A 15,969-nucleotide genomic window follows, 5' to 3' on the forward strand; every position below is an offset into this window, starting at 1 on the left:
ACCCTGCAGAATTGTGTTGGTCTGGGACTTGAGTTCGTTTTCCGGTCTTCATTTCACAAACATATACTGAGTACCTACTAAGTAGTGGGCATTATAAAAGTGAAAAGGTTCTGCCCTCAAGTTGTTTTAGCTCAGTGGGAGAGGCAGATAAGTCAGTGATGACAATGCAGTATGTTTCATTCTCTGATAAGGTGGATCAGGGGCTATCTGGGTACAGAGAAGAAACACCCCCAGCCCCAGCTGGCAGGGGCCGGTGGGAGGGGGAGGCAGTTTAGAAAGCCTTCTAGGGAGGTTCCGTCCTGATCTGAGTAGGAAAGTTGAGTAGGAGTTAACCAGGTAAGCAAGGAGGAAAGGGTATTGTGTGTAGGTAGAAAGTAAGCTTAAAGGTCAGGGGACGTTGCTGGTCAGTGAGATGGAGCCCTGCTGTGGAGACCCAGCTGGAAGATGCAGGACAGATGCTCGGCTTCTGGTGGCTGTAGCTCCTGGAGCAGGGATGAGGGCTCCACAGTGGCAGGCTGGAACCACTCTCAACATAAGAACTCCACCTTTAACTGGGCCCCCTAAGGTACGTGATGATCCCCCTATTTCCTTATCCTTATCAATTTTGTCATTCTTCCCCAGAAGCTCTTTCAAACTTGCTTTGATCTCAAACCACCAATCTCTTAGGGAAAATAGCAATCAAAAAACCTCTCCACTTCCGACCATCTTTATGGTGATGACTCCCAGACCTAGTTCTCTAGCTGAGGTTTTTTCATCTGAGTTTCAGACGCTCGTGACCACTTGGATGTCCCAGAGGCACAAAATTTTCCACGTCAGAATCAAACCCCTCTCTCCTCTCAGACCTGCTCCTCCCTCAGCCTTCCATATCTGAGTGAAAGACACCTCCACCATCTGCTCAGTTGCTAAACCAGAAACCCATCCTTGTCTTTTTCCTCGCATGTTTTCCTGTGTCTAATCAGTTAAGTTCTAGAAAGTCTCTCCTGTTTACTGTTCCAATCTATCCATATCTTTCCATCTTTGACCGCCATTGTCCCCTCCCCATCCTCACTCTAATTACTATATTTCTTATTTCACTAAGAAAGTAAAAGCAATCAGAATTCCATATCCCCTCATCCCCAACTACCACCAAATCTCTTAACCCATAAGACCTTCCTTCCTGTTACTAAGAATGAACCATCCCTACTCCTATCTAAGGCCAACCTCCAGCTTTGCACTGACTCCTACAATTAACTTTTTTCTGCATTGTTACTTTCATCTTCCTACCCTAATTATTCCCATTAGCATACAAATACTGCTGTAAAATCTCCTGTCTTAAAGTTTTTTCTCACATTTTTGAACTTTATTTCTTTCCCCTTCACAGCAAAACTTATCAAAAGAGTCGTTTATACTTGCCATCTCTGATTTTTCCCTTCCCTTTCTTTCTTGAACCAACTGTGATTAAGTATTCACCCCACCACTCCATGGAAACAGCTTTTGTCAACATCATCAGCGACCTCTGAGTGCTAAATCCAATAGCCAATTTCCAGTCTTACTCAGCTTCTCATCAGCAGTCATGGAATATTTTCTTCATTTGGCTTCCATGACAAATACTCTCTTGGTTTTCCTCCAAATTCTCAACTTCTTAATTTTTGCTGAATCTACCTTTTCCTAATCTCTGAATGTTGGAGTATCTCAGGGCTTAGTCCTTGGATCTTTTCTCTACCTTTTCTCCTATACTCACCCGCTATGTGATCTCAAGCAGTTCCATAATTTATTTTTTTTTATGGGTCTGATTCTGCTTTTTATTTGTTCATTTATTTTGTTTTTTATTTTTTATTTATTTTTATTTAAATTTTAGTTAGTGAACACACAGTGCAATATTGGTTTCTAAAGTAGAATTCAGGGATTCATCACTTACATACAACACCCAGTGCTCATCACAAGTGCCCTCCTTAATGCCCATCACCCATCTAGCCCATCCCCCACCCACCTCCCTCCATCAGCCCTGTTTGTTCTCTATTGTTAAGGTCTCTTATAGTTTGTTTCACTCTCACCTTTTTTCTTTTCCCCATGTTCATCTGTTTGCTTTCTCGGATTCCACATATGAGTGAGATCACATGGTATTTGTCTTTCTCTGAATGGCTTATTTCACTTAGCATAATACATTCTAGCTCCATCCACATCATTGCAAATGGCAAGATTTCATTTTTTTGATAGCTGAGTAATATTCTATTGTATATACATACCGCATCATCTTTATCCATTCATCAGTCGATGGACATTTGGGCTCTCTCCATAGTTTGGCTATTGTTAATAATGCCGCTATAAAGATCGGGGTGCATGTACCCCTTCGAATCTGTATTTTTGTATCCTTCGAGTAAATTCCTAGTAGTGCAATTGCTGTGTTGTAGGGTAGTTCTATTTTTAACTTTTTGAGGAAACTCCATACTTTTCTCCAGAATGGCTGCACCAGTTTGAATTCCCACCAACAGTGCAAGAGGGTTCCCCTTTCTCTGCATCCTTGCCAACACCTGTTGTTTCCTGTGTTGCTAATTTTAGCCATTCTGACAGTTTTGAGGTGGTATCTCATCATGGTTTTGATTTGTATTTCCCTGATGAGTGATTTTGAGCATCTTTTCATGTGTCTGTTATCTATCTGGATGTCTTCTTTGGAAAGGTGTCTATTCATGTCGGGGCGCCTGGGTGGCTCAGTCGTTAAGCGTCTGCCTTCGGCTCAGGTCATGATCCCGGGATCTTGGGATCGAGCCCCGCATCGGGCTCCCTGCTCGGCGGGAAGCCTGCTTCTCCCTCTCCCACTCCCCCTGCTTGTGTTCCCTCTCTCGCTGTGTCTCTCTCTGTCAAATAAATAAATAAAATCTTTAAAAAAAAAAAAAAAAGGTGTCTATTCATGTCGTCTGCCCATTTCTTAACTGGATTATTTGTTTTTTGGGTGTTGAGTTTGATAAGTTCTTTATAGATTTTGGATACTAACCCTTTATCAGATATATTGCTTGCAAGTATCTTCTCCCATTCTGTAGGCTGCCTTTTAGTTTTGTTGACTGTTTCCTTCACTGTGTAGAAGCTTTTTATTTTTTTAAATTTTATTTGTGTAGAAGCTTTTTATCTTGATGAAGTTCCAACAGTTCATTTTTGCTTTTGTTTCCCTTGCCTCCGGCGATGTGTCTAGCAAGAGTTGTAACGGCCGAGGTCAAAGAGGTTTCTGCCTGTGTTCTCTAGGATTTCGATGGTTTCCTGTCTCACATTTAGGTCTCATCCATTTTGAATTAATTTTTGTGTATGGTGTAAGAAGGTCCAGTTTTATTTTGCTGCATGTTGCTGTCTAGATTTCCCAACACCATTTGTTGAAGAGACTATCTTTTTTCCATCGGATATTCTTTCCTTCAAGTAGTTCTGTAGCTTAAAATATTTTTACACAATTTTTTAAAAATTATTTTACACAAATTTTTACCTTCAATCTGGACTTTTGAATTCTAGTCTCATTTCAACTGTCTCCTCAACATCTCTAAATGGATATTTAAGATAATTTAATTTATATTAAACTTCCCATTGTCCATGATAAATTTTTAGTTCTCCTGCCTCTACAAACCTACTTTCTCCCACAGGCTTCCCCATCTAGGTAAATGGGACTGCCCTTCATGCAGTTGCTTGGGCTAAGAACTTGGGAATTACCCTTGCTTCCTCAAGACTTCCATTGCTACTTAGTCTCAGCATCATCTCTCTCCTGTTCACAGTCTCCCTGTTTCTGCCTTTCCCTTCTCTCCCCAACTTCTCAGCATAGGTGCTTTTAAAATACAGTCAGATCATGTCACTTTTCTGCTCAAAATTCACCCCTACCTTCCCATCTCAAAGAAAGAGCCAGTCATCAAGGCCTTATGACATCCTCTCCTATCTCTTCTCACTGTCCTCCAGCTGCACTAGCCATCTTGCTGTTCTTGTATGCCACATAGCCCTGTGTCATGTCCTCACCTCAGCTCAGGACCTTTGCACAAGCTATTCCTTCTCCTTGGAATGCTCTCCTAGACATTAGCTTCCTCTCTTCATTCATAGCTCAGTACCATCTCAGAGAGGACCTCCCATGTTATCCTACGTAAAATATTTCAGACCCTTGTCTTCCCTCTACCACCAGCCTTACTCTATCCCCTTGTGTTGCAGGCTGAATTATGTCTCCTCAAAATTGATATGTTGAAGTCCTAACTACCAGTACCTCAATGCGACTGTGTATGGAGATAGGGCTTTTAAAGAGGTAATTAAGGTAAAAAGAAATGTGGGTGGGCCCCAATCCAGTGTCTTATGAGAATCCTCATGAGAGGGGAAATTAGGACACCGACCCAGAGGGAAGACCATGTGAAGACACAGGGAGAAGAAGGCTTTCTATAAGCAAAAGAGAGAGGCCTCAGAAGAAACCAACCCTGTCGACACCATGATCTCAGACTTCTAGCCTCCAGAGCTGTGAGGAAATACATTTCTGTGGTTTAAGCCACCTGATCTATAGTATTTTGTTATGGCACGCCTAATCAACCAATACAACTTGTCCTGTTATTTTTTTTTCCTGTGATGGTATTTATCAGTGCTGATATTATACATCTATGTATTTATTTATTTTCTTGACTAGAATGCAAGCTCCGTAAAAGACAGACTTCTCCTTGTGAAGATGTGCCCCCAGGATCAATAGTGCCTAGCTCATACTAGCACCCAAACCTTTGTTGAATAAATGAATAAATCCCCTCTGTCACTACCATCCTGGGGCCCATAATCATCTTCCTGGGTTATTTAGTGGCTTCCTAATGAGTCATATCCTTTCTTGCCTTTTGTTACCCTTTTAGGCCCAGCCTCTGCTTACCTCTCCAACCTCATCCCTCACACCCCAGCCAGACTGAACTGTTTTAGGAAAAGGAAGTCCCACTGCTCTGGCCTCTGGACTTTGGGACAGATTGTTCCATCCCCTGGCCCCTGACACACTCCCTTTGCCCGTCTAATCCCTGCTCATCTAGACGCCTCTCATGTTTCTGCTTGTCTCTCAGTAGAGGGCTGTCTGTCTTGTTTATTATTGTGTTCCAGGTGTGTGCCAAGTACAAGACTTGGTACCAAGTGGGCTTGAGAAAAGATTTAGAGGGTATTATGCTGAGCGAAATAAGTCAATCAGAGAAAGACATGTATCATATGACCTCACTGATATGAGGAATTCTTAATCTCAGGAAACAAACAGGGTTGCTGGAGTGGTGGGGGGTGGGAGGGATGGGGTGGCCGGGTGATAGACATTGGGGAGGGTATGTGCTATGGTGAGCGCTGTGAATTGTGTAAGACTGTTGAATCACAGATCTGTACCTCTGAAACAATACATTATATGTTTAAAAAAAAAAGAAGAAGAAGAAGATAGCAGGAGGGGAAGAATGGAGGGGGGGAAATCGTAGGGGGAGACAAACCATGAGAGACGATGGACTCTGGAAAACAAACAGGGTTCTAGAGGGGAGGGGGGTGGGGGGATGGGTTAGCCTGGTGATGGGTATTAAAGAGGGCACATTCTGCATGGAGCACTGGGTGTTATATGCAAACAATGAATCATGGAACACTACATCAAAAACTAATGATGTAATGTATGGTGACTAACATAATAAAATTAAAAAAAAAAAAAGATTTATTGAATGGATTCTGAACTCCCTTTGCCGGGTACCAAGGCAGCTTCTGTGCACTCTTCCCCGCTCACCACCAGGGGGAAGCCTGGGTTCCAATTCTGGTGCTACTTTGTGCTTCTTTGTAACCCCCGGACGGGGTTTTCTGAGCCTGTTTTTCCTCTCATGTAAAATGAGGTGGTTAATACTGCTAATGAGGGTTGTTGTGAGAATTAATTGAGTAACTGTATTGCCCTTCAGAGAGTCTTTTGTGCCCTTTTGCTGTTTCTGCCCTGTAGATTCTGAGCTGTGACAGGTTTCGTCCCCTGGTGGGGAACTTTGGGAGTGCACTTACCCGCTTTCCTCTGGGCAGACAGCGCGTCCTCTCTCACCCCCCACCAGGGGGAGCGTGAACCTTGGCTCCCTGCTCACCAGTTATGTGGCTGTGGGAAGTCACTTAACGTCTCTGAACTTATATTCTTACAACTACTAAACAGGGATGTTAATATTTGCCTACCTGGCAATCTGTCCTGAGGATGGATGTGAAAAGCACTTCATAAACTCCTAACCTGCCCTTGGCCTTGACTCCTTTCTCTTAATGTTCTTAAAATGACTGCTGTGCTGTTAAGGTTAAAAGGATTTACAGAGTGGGTCTCTCCTTGGATGGCCAAAGTTAGGGCCTCCCAAGATAGAGTAGAGTGGTCACTCTTCTCCCACATACCCAGACTTGTTTGGGTAGATTGACTTCAGCGGGAATTTACCTGACAGATCCTCCTGAGGGCCGCATGGCTTATCTTACTCACAGAGCTCTTGGCTGTGGCAGGCACTGGGATGAAATAACTGTCTTTAGACAAGGCCAGTCACTGTTATGTGCTGAGTCCCCTTTAATAGTATCATGTAGATGGTTCAAACGACAGCCAGGTGTTCAAAACTCTGAAGGGCCCATCTACAGAGAAGGAGGAAGAGAGAGTCCCCATACTGTCCCACCCCCAGTCCTCAGAGCACCGGGACCTGGCATGCTGACCTGTTTGTATTTATTGTAAGCAACTCAGGTCTTTGCAAGTGGTACCCGACACTCCTTCTCCTCAGCTGGAATCCTCTAGGGTGCTGTCCATCCATCTGCAAAGGAGGCTAGGAGGAGTTAAGAGCAACTATTTTGTTTACTATATGCCAGGGAGGTATCATTCTTCAACCTTGGGGCTAAAGCTGTGGTTCCCTGTGTACCCTGAGGCTGCTAGAGAAAATGGGAGTCCCTTTGCCTGGATGGGAAGTTCTCTAGGAAGAGGGCTGTGTGCTCTGTTCAGACCCTGCCCTCTAGTGGCCGAGGGGACTGGCCTCACAGTCCTGACCCTCCCAGTCCATCCTGCCAGCCTCTAGGAACCTGGTCCCTGTCTAAGGGTGGGTAGAGGGAGAGCTGAAAAGCACTATCCTCAATAAAGAGCTGGTCTTCCCAGGACTCCTTTTTCTCTACCTGGCTTTTGAAATGTGAGCTTCTGGGGCACCTGCGTGGCTCAGTTGGTTGGGTGTCTGCCTTTGGCTTAGGTCATGATCCTGGAGTCCTGGGGTCGAGTCCCGCATCGGGCTCCTGGCTCAGCAGGGAGTCTGCTTGCCCTTCTCCCTGCTCATGCTCGCCCTTTCTCTCTCTCTTTCAAAATAAATAAAATCTTAAAAAAAAAAGAAAGAAATGTAACCTTCCCTGAAGGTTGGAGCTGGTGTGAGGAGGGTGGCATGGCCCAAATCTCCATTTTGGAAGCAAAGATCCAAACTAATATCAGAACTTGAGAGAGCACTGGTCTTGGAGTCACAGGCTGTGAGTTCAAGTCCTACCTCTGTATGTATTATCTGTGTGACTTTGGGTAAGTCCGTTAACTTCCCGTTAACAAGCCTGTATATCCTCATTTGTGAAATGAGGATCTGATATAGTGTCTCCTTCACAGAGCTATCCCGGGGTTCTCATAGATTAGGTGTGTCATGCACTTAATAATATGAAGAGAAAAGTGCTATACAAATGTAAGGCATTGCTCATGTTATTGCTCAAAAAGCCTCTTCTAAGTATTTCTCAGGCATTGTTCTGAGTGCTCTCCTGATGCATGGGCACCCAGTCCTAGATAGTGTGACATTGGTAATAAGATCCTGGTGCCTATTTTAGGGGACCTTAAGCCAACCATTGTGGGATGGTTGAAAGAAGCATCTACCTTGGAGTAAAGAGGCGGGGCTTTGGATTCCAGCCTTACACTTTCCTGGGCCCTGTGACCTTGGACAACTCACTTAACATTGCAGAGCCTCTCTTCATCTGTATGATGAGGATGATGATGCTCTCTGTGAGTGGGGGGGGGTGTGTGTGGGGCAACTGGTAGAGAGTGAAAGCAAAATAACTATATGAAAGGTTTGGAACATGGTAGCTGCTCAAGTACAAACTTTGAATCTGCATCTTCATATGTTCGGGCCTTAAAGAAACTAGAATTCATGGCTCGCCCGGAAGTTTGAGTCATTCCTTGTGGTGCTGAGATTTTTAGAGAATGCAGGTGTGTGCTTTGACGTCAAAGGGATGACCAAGGTAAGCTAGGAAAGGATGAGTGCCATGAAGTTGGGGCCAGTGGTGGTGGGGCTGTTTATACCGGTTGGGAAAGCAGGGCATTTTTCTCTGAGGCAGGCTTTCCACAGAGGAAAATCTGGATTCGAGAGAGATTGAAGTCTCAAAGGTAAAGGAGAGATGTAAGGAAATAGCCCGCATTGAATCACTGCAAAGGACAGTATTCATTAGAGAATTAATTTGGAAGGAAATAGAGTGTGAAATAGCAGCGAGGCTTTCAACTCTGGGCACTGTGGCCTTAGAAACCCAGTCGGTGTTTCAGAGGCTTGCCAAGGCCCAGCCTGGGAGCTACCTCCAGAGAAGCAGCCGGGGGATGCCCAGAGACCACAAATTGCTGAGCTCGGAAGGAACTGATTGAGTGTGTAATTAAGGGGAGGGTTGTATAACACTTGGGTAAGTAGAACTTGATGGGGTCAAACCAGCAGGGCTTCTGGGAGATGAGAGAGCAGTCCCTGGGGCTGTTAGTAACCGAAGCCAGATGCATCAAGTTAGATACAGCTTACCTGGGCCTTGTGGAGACGAGGATGGAAGAGCTCGGGAAGGGGAAAGGTTGAGTGATTGCTCCCTAAGTCAAAGTGTCCCCATAAGCTCAGTACCTTAGTGGTTCTGTTCTGGGAGTGAGGTAACATTACAGAGCGATGGGAAAAATCCCCGGAGACTGAAAGAGCAGAGAGGCTGTGACTTGGCCAAGGTCACATAGCATGGAGGAGCTGTACTGGGTTCTGAGTCCTGATTGTGCATCCAGAGTGCGTCTTGCTGTGCCGCAGTGATGGTGACAGCTGAAAGGGAACTGGTCAGAGTGTGAAGAGGGAGTCCTGTATCAGGCAGTAGGGAAAGGGTATCATTCACAGTATATTTGTGGACAAGATGGGTAGGTGTAGGTTGGATACTGAAACAACTAGGTGTATTCATAACTGGTTGAATTCCTATAGCCCAAATCCTTAGTATTACCTAATCCACAAGGCCCCATGTGACAGGACCCCTGACCACCCCTCCAACCTCATCCCCCACCTCTTGTTCTCCCCTCAGATCTTGAGACATTGGCTCCTGCTTGTCATTCAGACTTCAGCTTAAATGTGACTCTCTCTCATATGGGATATTTCCTTGGTGTTTAGGTGTATGTTTAATTTAGCATTTACTTTTGTAGAGATACAACAGAAGCCCGATGGTTAACACAGGCTCTGTAGCCACACTGCCTAGGTTGATGCTCCATCCTATAGGATCTGTGTGATCTTGAGCAAGTGACTTAACTCCTCTGTGTCTCAGTACACTTGATCTAGAAAATGAGAATAATAGTATTTACCTCACAAGAATTTGTGAAGAGCAAACATGTACAGTGTTTAGAACAATGCCTGGTACATAGGAAATGCTCAATAAATGTCAGCTATTATTATTTTTTGTTTTTATTTTTCTTATCCTATGTCTCCCCCTCTGTAATCAGCAGGAACCTTGTCTGGCTTGTTCACTGCTGGACGTTTCTCCAGCACGTAGATCATGACTTGGCACATAGTGGGGTCTCAATACATATTTATTGAATGTATTTGCTGAATTAATAAAGTAACTAATTCAGTAGTCAGTCATTTTTCAGGGAAGTGTTTTGTGCTGTAGAGTAGGCCTCTGCCCGTTTGGACATATTTTTCAATAGTTTGAGGAAAAATACAACTGAATAACCAGAGAGTGCGGGCTGGATATACTTACTAAAGATATAAAACTGGGAGGAATAGCTTATTGAATGACTGAATGAGTGAGTGAATAAATGATAGGCCTATTCGATATGTCCATGTTAATATCTTTTTTTTTTTAATCCTGGGCAAATATTATGAGATGAAACTTACTGGGAATAAATACAAAGTTCTTGATCTCAAAATCAATTGCCTACAACAGGATAAGGGTTATTGTGAGCAATTTATTAGGTGTGAATCAACAGTATGGTGTGTTCCTCAAAATTCTAAATGTGCTATAATACCTGGAATGAAGGAGGTGATGGTCCTGTTCCATCCTGCAACAGCTCAGAGAACTATGCTCAGATCTGGGAGCCAGACTTGCTAGCAGAAATAAACAAACATGCCAACTGGAGAAGGACCATCAAGGGGGAGGGATCAAAGGGGCTGAGGACATATCAAATATTTTATTTATGTGGGCCCCGAGGACCACACTCAGACCAGTATGTAGGCTACAGGGACATATAGACTTTAGGTCAATATAAGGAAAATCTGTGAAATAATCCGAGATGGCCATGGATGAATTGGGCTTACCTCAGAAGATTCCTGTCGCGGAAGGATTTTTGAGCTGATGCTGGCCTTTAGCTAGAGTATTTTAAAGGGTCATACACACCATCCAGGGGGCTGGAATAAATGGCTTTCCCTACCCTGAGAATCTACGGCTCTATGATTCCATAACATCTTTCATTCCCTGTGAACACTCAGAGGCAGGCCCATTTTTCTTTTCATGTGGTCAGGGATGGGGTTTGGTCCTCTAATTTGATGATTCTGAACTTTAAAGAAGGAAGAGGGAAGTGCCTGAGAATCTGGTGACCTCACTATAACCCTTTAAAAGTCCACCACATTGGGCCAGATGGGCTTGGAGGTGCCAGGGAATAGTAGCTCTTGAAAACACCTTCTTGCTGTTGCTACCACCATCCCATCTTACAGTTTCCACTCTGGTGCAGCTTTCTCTAAGGTTTTTCTGTGCTACCTTTCAGTGCCCAGGAGGGCAGCGAGAGGGCTCCCTGAGTCTCCCTTTCTGAAAGAAGAAACAGTTTCCAGCTCCAGCTAGAACCTTCTTACTGCCCAGCCAGCACATCTGTGAAGCTTTCGAATTTACTCTTTAGAACAGCCATTTCAGATCTCTGCATTGCAAGCCCTGGGGTAAATCTCAAAAATGTTCTGATAACTCAGGTTGTACTAGGCATATGCACATTTGTTATCTGATATCCATCTCACAAAAACTCAGTGACACTGAAATATAAAGCAGCTGGCTCAGAGAGATCGAAGTCAATGAACCAGCAAGAGGCAGAGGCAGGACTTAGACTCCCACCTTTGACCTTGGGGTCAACTTGATTTTCTCCTTATATCCCCACATCTCTCCTCTGGGATGTTGCTTTCCCTTTGCTTTGTCTCCTTCAGCACATGTGGTACCTCCTTCCTTTTGGTATCTTCCTTTCTCCAAATCTTACTTCCACCTGTGCTCTGGTTCTTTACCTGCTTCTTGTGATCTTCCTGCCAAGGATGGCATGAGTTCTCTTGTATCCTCAATCCGTCCCATTCAATTGGTTCCTTTCTTCCGGTGTTAAAATAATAATATTTCCATTATCTTAAACTTTATTTGTTTTCCTTTTAGCTGTCATCCTCTTTCTCTTGCCTAGTACTGTCAAACCTACTAAGTGAGTATAATTCAGTGTCTCCTTGTCTTTTTCATACCCAGACCCTTTTCCCTGGCAATCTGCCTTCTATTTCTTTACCGGAAATGCCCTCCAGGAGACCAAAGCATCAATTGATCAATTTTGAGAGCCATTCTTAGTGTCCTCAACCTTCCTTGATTTCTCAGTAGTATTTGGCCCTGTGGACCACCCTCCTATTTCTTGAAAGCCACTCTCCCAACTCCTCGGGATTTATGTAACTCTATACTTTTGTAGCTACCCCAGTGACTGATTCTTTATCTGGACAACCAGTTCCCCAGCAATTACATGAGAGAGGTGGGCTAGGGTCATTTCTAAGGTTTCTTCCTGTGCTATGAATTTCAGTTTCTTTTGCTGGAACTTCTTCCACCCCTTCTGACTGTGTCAGTCCTTCATGACTTAGTTTTTCTCCCTCCACTTAGTTCTCTCTTCTCTCACTTCCATGGAGAGATAATCCATACTTGTCTCCATGTGGAGGAATTCACATTTCTATAGCTATTCCAAACCTCTCACTCCCCTGCCCTTATGTCCAACTGTCTGCATGTAGATGCTATATCATCCCTTCATACTTAGCACTTCCTCAACTCCAACAAGCACTGGCTTCCCAGCTTCCCCAATTTTTACCCATGATACCAGAGGCTTGGATGAGGTGTGGCAGAGAGAGGAAGCTAAGGGCCTCTAAGCTACATTCTGAGAAAATAAGAAGTAAAAAATAGGCCCAGTATCTGGGGAAAAGGATTTAAGAGAGGAGCAACAAAATGAAACCATTTAACTCTAGATCCTTCTCTCTTCCCTAGTCTTTCCTAAGAAGGGAACCAATCTTCAAGCCAAAGAAGGCCAAACATTGTTGGGATGGATGAAAACCTTAGACAGATGAGCATATAGCACCTGGTTGTTGTTCATGAGGTCAGATCTTCATGTACAGATGCATAATGCCCTGAGGTAGAGAAAGAAGTTCTAGATGTTACTTCAGAGAGTAGTCTAGAAGAAGTTAAGATACTTTTGGATTTTTAGTCTCAGAGAGCCAAAATACAAACGCAACTGTGGTCCTAGTATTTCAAAACCCATAAAATGAGAGACTCCAAAATCTGAAGACCAAGAGCTCTTTGTCCCCAGTAGCGTCTAGAGTGAACTCTTAAATAAGTAAAAGTCTGTGAGCACTTAGGAAAGAAAGTAGTAATCAGCATTTGGAATCAATAGTTAGTGAAACTGTCTCTTTTCTGTTTGGGTTAATAGACCAGTGAATCAAATATTACCAAGAAATTTGATAAAAGTCTTTCCAGTTAGTTTATGTTTCTCAGTCTTCATGTTGGCAACTTCTTTGTCTTTAGTCGTGTCATACCTGTGTTTGTAATCACTTGTTCAATGTCTGACTTCTTTAGTAGACTATGAGTGTGATGAGGACAGGATGCGACCATGCCTGACCAGTTTGCTGTCATATACATAGTTCCTAGCTTTGTACATTCTGACAAAAAAATAAATGAAAGAATCAGTTACTTAATAGGTAGATGTAAAATGTGAGCTGGATGATAATAGACTTATAAGTGATTGTGAAAGTACATTTAAAAATTAATAAATTACTGAATTGATGTCAATCTAAAGATTAGCTCTAACTATAAAACTCTTAGAAAAAAACAGAAGAAAAGCTTCATGGAGAGGAGGGAAGATGGCAGAAGAATAGGTGACCTGCATTTCATCTGGTCCCTCGATTCGGCTAGTTATCTATCAAATCATTCTGAACACCTGTGAATTCAACCTGAGATCTAAGAAAAGAATTGCTGCAATTCTACAAATAGAAAAGCAACCATTTTTTTGCAAGGTAGAAGGTGCGGAGATGTGAATCTGAGCAGATATATGGGAAGACAAATTGCAGAGGGGGGAGGGAGCCTCCTTTCCGGCTACTGGAAAGTGATAGAGCAGCAGAGCACAAAATCAGAACTTTTAGAAGTCTGCTCCAGTCAGGGACCTCCCTGCCTAAAAGGTGCTCAAGTGGCAAAGCAGGGTGGAATCCTAGGTGGGACAGTGTGGTCTCAGGATCCCTGGGGTCACAGAAAGAACCAGGGTGCCTGAGTGTTCCCAAGCATTGGGGCGGGGAAGCTGGCTACAATCAGCGAGCCCAGGAGTGGGCTCTCAGCTCGGTGTTGCCATAACCATGAACCCCAGCATAATTGGGTGACAAGCAGGAGCCCAGCAAGCAGCAGAACCACAGTGAGACTCCCCTCCTTCCCCTGAGAGGATCCACATGGGTGTGAACTGCAGGAGTCCACAGTTTGGCACACACAAAAGTGATTGCTTTTCCCTGAGGGCACACTGAGGAGGGGGGTCACGATCTTTCAGCTCCGGGGTTGGAGATCAGGGTGCAACCATTTTAATTTTCATCCTCTAAAGAGGTGTGGAAAGCCTTCAGGGAACAAAAGCCACATAGAGCAATTGGGGAAGCAGCTTACACTGAGCCTGGCCCCCTGGCAAGGGCAGTGCAACTCTACCTAGGCAAAGACACCTGAGAAGCAGGGCAACAGCCCCACCCGCAGAAGACCAGCAGGAACATCAGGCTAATGCCAAGTTTATGGATCACACAGAACTGAAAAACTCCAGCACTAGGGGAAAATAATATATAGAATTTGAGGGTTTTTTCTCATGATTCTTAGTCTTTCAGTTTAAAATTTTCTTTTTCTTTTTTTCTTCTTCAACTTGTTTCTTATTTTATCAACTCTTTTTTAAGTCCTTTTTTAATTTTCATTTTTACATTTATATTTTATAGATATATTCTTCATTTTTTACTTCCTTCCACTATATTTGGTTTTATTTTGTATATATGTATATGTTTTTCTTTCTTGTGGCGCCTGGGTGGCTCAGTTAAGCCTCTGCTTTTGGCTCAGGTTGTGATCTTCGGGTCCTGGGATCAAGCCCTGTGTTGGGCTCCCTGCTAAGCAGGGAGCCTGCTTCTCCCTCTCTCTCTGCCCCCCCCCCCCCCCGCTTGTGCTCAATTTCTCTCTTTCTCACTCTCTAAAATAAATAAAAGCTTTAAAAAAAATAAGTTTTTCTTTCTTTACAATTTTGGGATCTAGTGTCTTCTAACAAACAGACCAAAATACACCCAGGGCCAAGTGTTTCACCCTGCTTTGTCCACCTGTTAGATTATATTCCCTTTTCCCTTTTTTTTCTTTCTTGGTTTCTCATCTCTTCTGATTTGTCTAGTGTATATTTCACTGGGGTCACAGTTGATATTTTTGATTAAGTTCTCTTGTTCATCTGTTCTTCTCTGAACAAAATGACTAAAAGGAGAAATTCACAACAAAAGAAAGAACCAGAGGTAATACTCTCTGCCATAGATTTAATTGATATGGATATAAGTAAGATGTCGGACTTGGAATTCAAATTAATGATTATAAAGATACTAGCCAGGGTTGAAAAATCATAAAGGATACTAGAGGATCTTAGTGCAGAAATAAAAGAACTAAAATCTAACCAGGCCAAAATTAAAAATGCTTTAACTGAGATGCAAGCTAAAATGGACTAACAGCTAGGGTAAATGAGGCAGAAGAGAGAGTCAGTGACATAGAAGACAAAATGGTGGAAAGTAAGGAATCTGAGGAAAAGAGAGAAAAACAACTACTGGGTCATAAGGGGAGGCTTTGAGAAATCAGTGCTACCATAAAGCAAAACAATATTAGAATAATTGGAGTCCCTGAGGAAGAGGAAAGAGAGAGAGAGGGACAGAAGGTATATTTGAGTGAATCATAGCTGAAAATTTCCCTAATCTGGGGAAGGGGATGGGCATTCAAGTCCAGGAGGCAGAGAGAACCCCCCTCAAAGTCAATAAAAATAGATCAACACCCTGACATATGACACTGAAGCTTGCAAATCTCAGAGATAATGAGAAAATCCTGAAAGCAACTGGAGACAAGAGGTCCTTAACCTACAAGGGTGGAAACATTAAACTGGCAGCAGATCTATCCACAGAGACCTGGCAGGCCGGAAAAGGACTGGCATGATATATTCAGGCTACAAAATGAGAGAAACATGCAGCCAAGAATACTTTATCCAGCAAGGATGTCATTCATAATGGAAGGAGAGATAAAGAGCTTCCAGGACAAACAGAAACTAAAAGAATTTGTGATCACTAAACCAACCCTGCAAGAAATATTAAGGGGGATCCTGTAAGCTGAGAGAGAGCCCAGAAGTAACAAAGACCAGAAAGGAACAGAGACAATATTCAGAAACAGTGACTTTAGAGGTAATACAATGGCACTAAATTCATATCTTTCAATAGTTACTCTGTATATAAATGAGCTAAATGCTCCAATTGAAAGACACAGGGTATCAGATTGGATAAAAAAGCAAGGCTCATCCATATGCTATCTACAAGA

The sequence above is a fragment of the Halichoerus grypus genome, chromosome 5 (genome assembly GCF_964656455.1).
Source record: "Halichoerus grypus chromosome 5, mHalGry1.hap1.1, whole genome shotgun sequence".
Lineage (NCBI taxonomy): Eukaryota > Metazoa > Chordata > Mammalia > Carnivora > Phocidae > Halichoerus > Halichoerus grypus.